The sequence below is a fragment of the Petaurus breviceps genome, unplaced genomic scaffold, assembly GCF_028583685.1.
Source record: "Petaurus breviceps papuanus isolate PSGF00001 unplaced genomic scaffold, PetGlider_PUasm1.0 78, whole genome shotgun sequence".
Lineage (NCBI taxonomy): Eukaryota > Metazoa > Chordata > Mammalia > Diprotodontia > Petauridae > Petaurus > Petaurus breviceps.
The window spans coordinates 3,010,814-3,022,414 of NW_027186502.1; positions in this window are offsets into that span (position 1 = coordinate 3,010,814).

The following is an 11,601-nucleotide window of genomic DNA, read 5'->3' on the forward strand; positions in this document are numbered from 1 at the left end:
TTTTTTTTTTTTTTTTGCCTTTTTGGAGGGCAATTAGGGTTAAGTAACTTGCCCTAGGTTACGGGTGTGTGTGTGTGTGTGTGTGTGTGTGTGTGTGTGTGTGTGTGTGTGTGTGTGTGTGTGTGTGTGTGTGTGTGGCCAGACTCAGGTCCTCCTGACTCCTGGGCGGCACTTTACTCACTGCCCAACTAGCTGCCCCTATAAGTTGTTTTCTTATGGGATTGAGGCGTACATCTAGCCAAACAGTGAATTACTACTTATAGTGTTGGGAGGTGGGGTATTCATAGAAGGAACCCCTCCCTTGTCTCTCAAGCAGGACCTGCAGTGAGGCCTTTAATATGCAATAGTCTTGCAAAATTTTGGCTAGTGATACTTAGTTTAAACTGATACTCCTAGACCTAGGGTACACATAGTAAGCACTTTATGCATGTTTTTTCATTCAGTCACTAATTCTGTTGGTCAATATGAGTTATTCTTTTTCCCTTAGCTCTGCTAAGCCCAGTGCTCATGTAACAATGTGTATAATATAGTTTTACAATAAAGCTCATTTTTCAAGGACATTCTGAAACTTAATTCTCCTGCCAAATATAAGACAGAAGGCACAAAAATTAAAACTCTTCTGGTGATGGGGCAGAAAGTTTTAAATAAATCAGTGTGTTTTCTAGGGGAAAAAAGCCCACCAGAATTCTACTTTCAATTTTCAGTAACTAAGAGGGAATTTCCAGAAACTATAAATTGGTATCTAAAAGTGCACTTTCCCTACATCTTTAATAAAAATTGTGATAAAATATCATTTTTTTAAACTTCTACAGGAAGATGCATTTTTTCTGAAACCTATACTTTAGATGACAAAATATAATGGACAAAGACATAAAAGTCACTTTCCTGTGAAGGAAATGAAAAGATGAAAGAAAGAAATAGCATTTATATGTCTTTAGGGTTTATGAAAAACTTTACAAATAAGATCCTCACAATCAGCCTGGGAGGTAGGTGCTATTATAAAATACACATTTTACATATAAGGAAACTGAGGCAAAGGCTAAATGTCTTGGCCAGAGTCACATAAAGAGTGTCTGTCAAAACTCAGGATTTCCTGATTCCATGTCCAGTGTTCTAGTCACAGCATGATCTATCTAGCTGCCCCAAGGAGAATTGTGGACAGAGGAATGAAATGTGACATACCCAGGACCCAGTCATTTCCCCTTTATCTTTACAGAAACACTGCTGGAGGAGTGAGAGAGTGGAGGATGTTACAGGAAGGGGAGGAACTGGGAGAAACAAAGTAGGTTGGGTCTACTGTCTCTATTTCTGTTTCTCTGGTATCTAAACTTTCTCTTTCCCTTCCCAGACAACAGAAGAGCAATTTCAAGATGGGGTTTCTTTTTTTTCAGTCACAAATGATGAGGTATGGGCTCTGGGAGCCCTCTCGAGCTCTCCTTGAACCCTTGAGGTACAGGCTCTGGGAAAACCCCTTGAATTCTGATTAAATCCTCTCATTCGATGAGGCATTTGCATGAGTCTGTAAGCCTTACATTGTGGCTGAGCCCAAGCCTCTGTTACTAGACTTCCCACCCTTAAGCCAATCAAAATATCAATTCACCCTTGAACTGGCCTAGCCCACCATTGTCTGTAGTCTCCAGGTGGCCTCCCACCCTTAATCACTCATTGACCCTCCCCAAATTCCTTCTCTAGACCACCCTTAGATTCCTTCCACTACCTTCTGTACGTAAGACTCCATCTTGTCTCCATGTCTGAGGGAACGCCATAGAATAGTGAGAGCTCCATAGAATGACCTAGCACAGACTTACTCTGTGTCTAATAAAGTGAACTTTTAATAAACTTTACTTTTCTTTGGCTGAGAGAAGATTTGAGTCTAATTCATTTGGCAGAACCCAGCATGTTGTATTTTGGGGTCTCCAGAGCAACCCTAACCCTCTTTATGGGTAACCTCTTCAACAAATATCACCAGAAGGATAGAAAAGTAGCTTCCATCTTCACTCTCCACTTCTAATCAAACCAGAGATAAAGCTTTGGGATCTAGATTTTGTCTCTCTGACTCTAAACGATTTAGGGCAGAGTGCTGAAAAAACTGGCAATGGAAAGAGAAGAGACTGGAGCTAAAATGGTTTATAGATAATATCTCTAATCCAAAACAAACCTATTAAAACTTTTGTCTTCTTGGCACCTGACAGGCAAACCTCAGGTCAGCTGCCTCAATAGAAACAGACTCAAAAAACCTGTTTAGAGGATATGGAAAGACATGGATATATAGGAATAATGGCAATTAATATCAATCTTGTAAGTATTAATAATAACTTCAAATAACTTTAAAACTGGAAATTTTTTCTCATCCATCCTGAGCCAAGTGTTGTTTGGAAGGGAGATTAGCTAGTCTGACAACTGGTGCTTTCAAATATGACACATATTTATCGTTGTCCACATATCCACACTTAAGAAGATATGAAGGATTTGGGATTCCCTTGGCCTGTGTCAACGATAAGAGCAAACAAATTTATATAACATTGTTTTCCAGACTTTCCACATTATTTCATTTGATCCTCCAGATAACTGTGAGGTAGGTATTATCATCACCAGTTTACAGAGAAAGGATGTAACATGTGACATGCCAATCCAAGTTTCTGCAGGTTAGTTCTCTCTACTATATCTCCATCTTCATGCCATGTGCCAATGTGCAAGGTATTCAAGGGCACCTAGCTAAGGTCAACAATTTATTACTTTACAATAATGCTGCTTCTGTGAGATAGTTTTTATTAAATGTTTGCTTTTTTTAAAAAAATTGTTCTTTGTCAAGTAGAGTATGCCTTTTGTTCAGAAAGCAATAAATAAATGAAGCCCTAAGGGTGAAGAAATGCAGACATCCAAATTTTAAAAACACTGAATCTCCTATCTAAACTGGTTTGCCTGCCCTTCATCCACAAAGGGGTACTTGTGTTATTCTGTGGGGCTCTTCGCACTGGAACTTCCAGTGAGGACACAAGGCTATATTTAGTTGACTAGGAAAAGTAAGCTAATATTGGGGGTAGGGGTTAGGGAGGAAGAGAGATGGGCTTTTGCTTTGCTTTCCCTCTTTCTGGGAAGCATACCACCATTCTGCCAGTCAACAAGGTTCACAGCCTAGAAGTCATCCTCAACTTTCCACCTTCACCCACACCCCACATCGCCCATATAGTCAATCAGTTGCCAAGTCTGGTCAATTCTACCTCAATATCTCTCCATTCTGGATTTCCTCAATTCTGGATTTCCTTGGCCTGGGTCAATAATGAGAGCAAACACATTTACATAGCATTGTTTTACAAACTTTCATCTGATCCTCCATAAAACTCTGTGAGGGTGGCATTATCATCATCAATTTATGGAGAAAGCACAACGTGACTATGACATGCCAATCCAAGTTTCTCCTGTTTATGAAGTTCTCTCTACTACATCTCCATCTCTGTGCCATGTATCAATGTATAAAGTATTCAAGGGCACCTGAATGAGGACCTAGCTAAGGTCAACAATTTATTATTTTACAATAATGCTACATCTGTGCGATGTTTTTTTTATTGTGTTTGCTTTTTAAAAAAAAAAATGTTCTTTGTCAGGTAGAGTATGCCTTTTGTTCAGAAAGCAATAAATAAATGAAGCCCTAAGGGTGAAGAAATGCAGACATCCAAATTTTAAAAACACTGAATCTCCTACCTAAACTGGTTTGCCTGCCCTTCATCCACACAGGGGTAGTTGTGCTATTCTGTGGGGCTCTTCGAACTGGAACTTCCAGTGAGGACACAGGGCTATATTTAGTTGACTAGGAAAAGTAAGCTAATATTGGGGGTAGGGGTGAGGGAGGAAGAGAGATGGGCTTTTGCTTTGCTTTCCCTCTTTCTGGGAAGCATACCACCATTCTTTCAGTCACCAAGGTTCATAACCTAGAAGTCATCCTCAACTTTTCACCCTCACTCACTCCCCCCCAATATAGTCAATCGGTTGCCAAGTCTGGTCAATTCTACCTCCATACTGCTCCATCTTTCTGTTCTCTTTTCACTCCCAGCACAATCACCCCAATCCACATTCTTATCATCTCATGCCTAAATTATTGCAATAGTCTCCTATTTGGGTCCCTGAATACCGTTTCTCCTCTCTGCAGCCCAAATGCCAAACTAATATTCCCAAAGCACAAGTCTGACTGGGGCACTCCCTTGTTCAGTAAGCCTTGGTGGCTTCTACTTTAAAAAGCAAACAGATAACAGATTCCTTTGTCACTTAAAAATCTTCACACTTTGGCCCTGACCTATCTTTCCCAGACCATTACCCATTTCCCTTCAGGCACTGTGTTCCCAGTACAACTGACCTCCACACTGTTCCCCATACATTATCTCTTACCTACCTCCATGCTTTTGAACTGGTTGTTCATCATGCCTGAAATACTTTCCTTTCTTACCTCCACCTCTTGGTAAAGTGAAAACAAAAGATATCAATGAAGTTTATTTTTTAAAAGACTCATGAAGAAAACATTGTAGCAGCTGTTTTTGAAATGGCAAAGGACTAGAAACTAAAGGGGTATCGTTAACTGGGAAATAACTTATCAAATTATGGCCTATGACTTTATATGAACCAACACAGAATGAAGTGAGCAAACCAGGAGAATGATGTATACAGTAACAGCATTGCAAAGACAAAGAACTGTGACAGATTTTGAGTAACGCAATGACCAGTTATGATTCCAGATTCTTGATGATGAACTATGTTACCCACCAGTCCTGACAGAGGGGATAGACTCAAGATACAAAACGAGTAACATATTTTTGGGTATGAATAAAGTCAGAATTTGTTTTGCTTGACTATTTGTATTTGTTACAAGGGTGAGTTCTTTTTCAATGGTGGGGTGGGAAGGATAGAAAATACATTCTTGTTCATTTAAAATGAATGAAAACTGGAAAACAAATGATTGTTAATTGAAGAATGAATTTTAAAAAAGAAGATGGGATATGGGGAGTCCATTAATTGGGGAATGACAGAACAAGTTATGGTATATGAATATGATGGAATACTTTTGTGCTTTGAGAAATGATGAATAGGACAGTTTCAGGTGAATGGGGTAAAGTTCCAGCCCAGCCATGGATTAGCCCATCAGCTCAGACAGTATGTCCTAAAAGGAGTCAGCTAAGCTGAACAAGGGAGCACTTCCTGTTAATGTGAACTTAGTGGGACAACTCCTTAAAGAAAGTCTTTCTTCCTTGAAGGAGGAAAAGGACTTCCCAAATGAGGAATTGGGAGGTACTCCCTCCCCCCAGCATAGACACTGGTTCTCTACATGCATATTTCAGTTCCTTTGTGATACAAATTTGAGACCACTCTTCTTAGGGACTGAGTTCACAGATGGAAGAGTACACCCCTGAGAGGATAGGGAGAGGACAAGTAGTGGTCGCCCTAAGGGAACACACCCTGCAAGTGTGAGGAGGGCATTGAGTGAGCATTGCCAGATAGGGCATTACATGGGTAATTCTTATTAGATTAAGTCATCCTTATTAAATGGATACAAGAACCAAACTCAAAAAGTTGAAGTCAACTTTTCAGTTTTAGCAGCCAACACCCTTAGCTCTGACTTAAAGCTATGAAGCGACAGCTTAAGAAGCAAAAGACTTTCTAGGAAAAAAACAAAGATCATTGTGTCTGTTAGTGATTTTAGGCTAAGTTTACATGTCTTATGTAAGACCTTAGATTTAGATCTGGAAGGGACCTCAGAGATCTTATGTGGCTTAAATGGCTGCTTTATTATGCCCCTAGTAAACCTATCACTGGGAAATATGCAAGATCCAAATAAGCTTTGGTACTCACACATCTTCAATGCCCTCTGCCCCTCCGATTGGAGTGTGAAGCTACAAACTATTTCATTTAAGGAGGGGAACTGAACTGACTTTTCATTTCTTCCCAGGCAGCACTCCTTTTGGATGTCTTTGGCTTCTCCTACCATTCCGCCCCCCCCCCTCCAGGTACCTTCCTCCTTGTCCCTCCCCTATTCAGATTTCTTTTGTGTTTTGTTTTCTCCCATTGGATAGTGAGCTCCTTGAAGCTGGGAACTGATCCAAACATTCTGGAGAAAAAAAATCTCAAACTATACCCAGAGGACTATAAAAGTATGCATGCCCTTTGACTAAGCAATAGGGATACTTGGTGTATACTTCCAAGGAGATCAAAGGAAAAGGAAAAGGTCCCATAAGTACAAAAATATTTATAGCAGCTCTTTTTGTGGTGGCAAAAATCGGAAATTAAGGGAATGCTCATCAGTTGGGAACTGGATGAACAAATTATATGAATGAGATAAAATCATATTATTGTGCTATAAATGACAAAGGAGATGGTTTCAGAAAAACCAGAAAAAAATTTATATGAACTGATGCAAAGTGAAGTAAGCAGAACCAGAGTAATGCATACAGTAACAGCAATATTGTGAAGATAATCAACTGTGCTGAGTCAAGATGGAGGAGTAGAAACAGGATTTCCTTGGGAATCCTGTTCTCACCTCCTCCAATTCACGTAAAAGGTGACTCTGAACAAACTTCGGAGCTACAGAACCCACAAAATGACACAGAGAAGCTAACCTCCCACTGAGGACAGCCCTGCAGGCCAGCAGGAAGCAGCCAGTGCAGTGCTCTGGGAGCCAAGCCCAGCCCTGCTCAAGCTGGAGGTTTTAGCCTCAGGGCAGCCTGACCAGCAGCTGGCTGGAGGGACTTTAGATCACCAGCAGCTGTGGTGGTTTTCAGAATTATCAACACATAGAGGCTAAGGACAAAGTGAGAGGTCAGTTAAGTGTGGACTTTGGGATCTGGTAGTTTAGGAGTGCGGTCCAGCCTTTATCTCCTGGAGGGAGAAGCTGCTGAGGTGCTGCGCCATGTAGCTGCAGCCACATGTGGCTGCTTCAGCTCTTGGCCTGCATATTGTAGGGGGACCAAACAACCAGTCTCAGGGGTAATTGCTCTTGATTTAACCTGCTTGGATCTGGATCATGGTCTTGGGTGGAGGTCCTGAGGTATGCCACAAGCTTGCCAGAGGCTGTGGAGGCTTCAGGGAGGGCACCCAACTAATACCTTCGGCAGCTAAGAAAACCCCAGCAATTGGGACAAAGCTCCCCTGTCTGGTAGAGTCCTACTGTGGTAAAAAGCTCAAAAGTCAAGTAATTGAGTGGTAATATGAGCAGGCAAAGGAAGCAAAGCAAGCAGAGCAATCCAACTTTACACTCTTATTTTGGGGACAAAAAGTATCAAAGCATGGAACAGGAGGAAGACAACAAAGTCTGAACTCCTGCACCAGAAGCTTCCAAGAAAAATACGAGCTGGTTACAGGCTATAGAGGACCTTAAGAAGGATTTTGAAAACCAAATAAGAGAAGTGGAAGAAAAATTGGGAAGAGAAATGAGAACGATGCAAGAAAATTATGAAATGAGAGTCAACAACCTGACTGAAGAAAATAACACCTTAAAAAATAGACTAACTCAAATGGCAAAAGAGGCTCAAAAAGGCAATGAGGAGAAGAATGCCTTAAAGAGCCGAATTTGCCAGATGGAAAAAGAATCTCAAAAGCTCAGTGGAGAGAATCATTCCTTTAGAATTAGATTGGAACAAATGGAAACTAGTGACTTTATGATAAATCAAGATACTATTAAACAGATCCAAGCAAATGAAAAAATAGAAAGCAATGTGAAATAGCTCATTGGGAAAACCACTGACCTGGAAAATAGATCCAGGAGAAATAATTTAAAAATTATTGGACTACCTGAAAGCCATGATCAAAAAAAGAACCTAGAAATCATCCTTCAAGAAATTCTCAAGGAAAATTGCCCTGATGTTTTAGAACAGAGGGCAAAATAGAAGTTGAAAGAATCCACCAATCACCTTGTGAAAAAGATCCCAAAAAGAAATCTCCTAGGAATATTATTAGCCAGGTTCTGGAATTGCCATATCAAGGAGAAAATATTACAAGCAGCCAGGAAGAAACAATTTGAATATTGTGGAAACACAATCATGATAACCCAGGATCTGGCAGCTTCTACACTGAGGGATTGAAGGGCTTGGAATAGAATATTCTGGAGGTCAAAGGAGCTGGGATTAAAACTAAGAATCACCTACCCAGCAAAACTGAGTATCATGTTTCAGGGGAAAATATGGTCATTCAGTGGAATACAGGACTTTCAAGCATTCTTAATGAAAAAACCAGAGTTGAATAGAAAATTTGACATTCAGATACAAGAGCAAGAGAAGCTTGAGAAGGTAAACAGGGAAAAGAAATCATAAGGAACTTATCAAAGTTAAACTATTTACATTCCTACATGGAAAAATGATAATTGTAACTTATGAAACTTTTCTCAGTATGAGAATAGTTGAAGGGAACATAAATGTATATATATATGTGTGTGTGTGTATGTATATATACATACATATGTCTATGTAGGAGCATATATGAGCATATGAATACATATGTGAGCATGTGTATATATGTGTACAGTTATACATAGAGGGCACAGGACCAATTTAATAGGAAGGGATCATACTTAAAAGGCGAAATTAAGAGGTGAGAGGAATATGAGAGGAGATGGGGAGAGACAGAATGGGGTAAACTATCTCATATAGAAGAGGCAAAGGAAAACTGTTACAATGGAGGGGAAGAACAGGAAGGCAAAAGTGAATAGGTCAACCTTACTCTCATTGAATTTGGCTTGGGGAGGGAATGACATACACACTAAATAAGGTATCTCACCCTACAGGAGAGTAGGGGGGAAGGGGTTGAGAGGGGGGATGATGGAAAGGAGGGCAGGCTGGGGGGGAGGGAAGTTGGAAGCACCCACTTTTGAAAAGGGACAGGATCAAAGTAGAGAATAGAACAAGTGGGAGGTGGGATAGGAGAGAGGGAAATATAGTCAGTCTTTTACAATATATCCACTATGGAAATATTTTGCATAGCTACACATGTACAACCTATATTGTATTGTTTATCTTCCCAGTAAGGGTGGGTGACAAGGGAGGAAGGGAATGAATATGGAATTCAAAATTTTAAAATCAAATGTTTAAAAAATACATATATATATATATATATACACTATTATTAATATTAGGTTACATGTAACTGGGAAATAAGATATACAGGTACTGGGGCATAGAAATCCACCATGCCCTATTGGAAAGTTGGAGGTGGTATGGGAGAAGAGATGGGGGAGAGCAGATTGTAGGAGGGGATATCCAGTTGGATTTTGGGGTGGTGGGTAGGGGAAAAATGAGGAGAAAATTTGTAACTCAAAATCTTGCAGAAATGAATGATGCAAACTAGAAGTTAATAAAACATTTGATAAAAAAAACATAAACAACTGTGAAAGACTTAGGAACTCTGATCAATATAGTGATCCACCCTCCAAAGGATGATCTCAGAGTAAATATTGAAGTATATTTTTATTTCCATTCTTTATTTTCCTTGCTTTGGGGGAAGATGAAATGTGGCTAATGAGGAAATACATTTTGTATTACTTCATGTGCATAGTAGGTATCATATTTCTTCTCAATGGGTGGGAGACCTTGATGTTAAGAACTTTCTTTTCATTTAATGTGATTTCTTTTTCACAATGGTGGAAGTAGAGGGAGGGAGAAAACTTGGAACTGAAAATAAAAATAGAAAAAATACTGTAATTTCCTTGAGGGCAGGTTTTTTTTTTTTTGTTTTTTTATTTGTATATCCAGTGTTTACTGACTATTGCCTAAGGTATTTCTGAGATAGGATTTACACCTAGGTCTTCCTGAATTCCTGTGCTCTATCTATCAAATATCAGGGGCTTAATAAATGCTTGTTGATTGATGTATTGATGTAGAACTGATTCCCATAAATCATTTGCAAAAAAAACAAACAAATCTAAATCCACAAAAGTTTTAAATTCCTCTGGGTTATGAGCTAAACAACTGAAAATGAAGGAAGAGGACTTGGTGAGAATAAACTATTTTCTCAGGATTAAAGTTCTCAAGAAATTCATGGATCTTGAATTTCTAACCAATGTCCCAGCAAAGACATAGCTGACAAAAATGACCTGAAAAAAATGGAAGTTCCATTACTATAGCAGAGAAGTTATTAGTCTTATTTCTCTAAATTATATCAGATTTTGAGTCTCTAGATCTTCATTCATACAAAGACATGGTCGTGCAATAATAAGTCATATTTATTTTTTGTAGCTGTTCAGTTGGGTGGGGGAATGGTAAGAAGAGAAAATTTGTGAGTATAAAAATAATAAAATAAAAAAAATAATAAAATGCAGTCTAAACAAACACACACATACACTGCAAAGCCCCCACAAATATATGGCCATTACATTCCCTGCACAAAAATATTGCCAAATTTAGTTGCTACTTTGATACAATTAGATGTCCCAGGATTTGAACAAGTCATTTTTACCAGTTAATTTATAAAGGAAAATATAGGGGGCCTAATTTCCTTCTAGTACTATTATTCTATGACACTCTTATGAACCTAATAGTACTCATGTATTTTGACCAGATCTATGAATGACTAAATGGCAAAGTATTTATCAGTGTAGAACATAGTGCCAAGGTTTCACAAGGAAAAGCAAAGGCAGTATCTGCTTTTAAATTGACCCCATTCTAAGGAGGGAAGTAAGATATATAAGAGGTTTGACCTGCAAGTCAGAGGGAAAGGTCCAAACAGCTTCTTTTATGTCATTTCTACAGATAAAATCACTTCGTTTCTGATGCTGAATCACTTGACAATTCCAGGCACCTTGATGATAAGAACTTTTTTTTCAATTTAAAGTGATTTCTTTTTCACAAGTGCTTTCCATGAAGAGTACAGGATTTTTATATTATTACAAGTCTGATATCCATTTCCATCCCTTATTGCCCATTACAGCGGAAGAGTAAGTTCACTTAAAAAGTGCTAGCATATCCAACACAATCGTGCTTGGATTTGGTGTTGCAATGTGTAGATATCACCATAGGAAGAGAATATAAGTAGAAATTAATAATGACATTGGTACCAGAGGTAGGCCAGCACCTTTGCATCTTTTTTTTTGGAGGGAGGAAGGCAAGGCAATTGGGGTTAAGTGACTTGCCCAAGGTCACACAGCTAGTGTGATTAAGTGTCTGAGGCAGGATTTGAACTCAGGTCCTCCTGACTCCAGGGCCAGTGCTCTATTCACTGTGTCACCTAGCTGCCCCCTTTTGTATCTTTTCTTAGCCTGTTTGATTCTTATCTATATACTATCTACTCATTGTTAAAGGCTTGCTCTATTTTTATTTATTTATTTATTTATTTTTATTTTTTGCCTTTTGGAGGGAAATTGGGGTTAAGTAACTTGCCCAAGGTTAACTGCTTAGTTTTTTTGTGTGGGTGTTAAGTGTCTGAGGCCAGAACCAAACTCGGGTCCTCCGACTCCAGGGCCAGCGCTATACTCACTGCGCCACCTAGCTACCCCTGCTTGCTCTATTTTTAACTGAAAGATTCCAATATCCCCCTCATGCTGTCCATTGTTGGTTCTCTATTCTCACTCTCCCTCCTTTTCTGATCATGCTTCATATTGTCTTTTATTCCACTTCTCAAGTGGACCAAGTC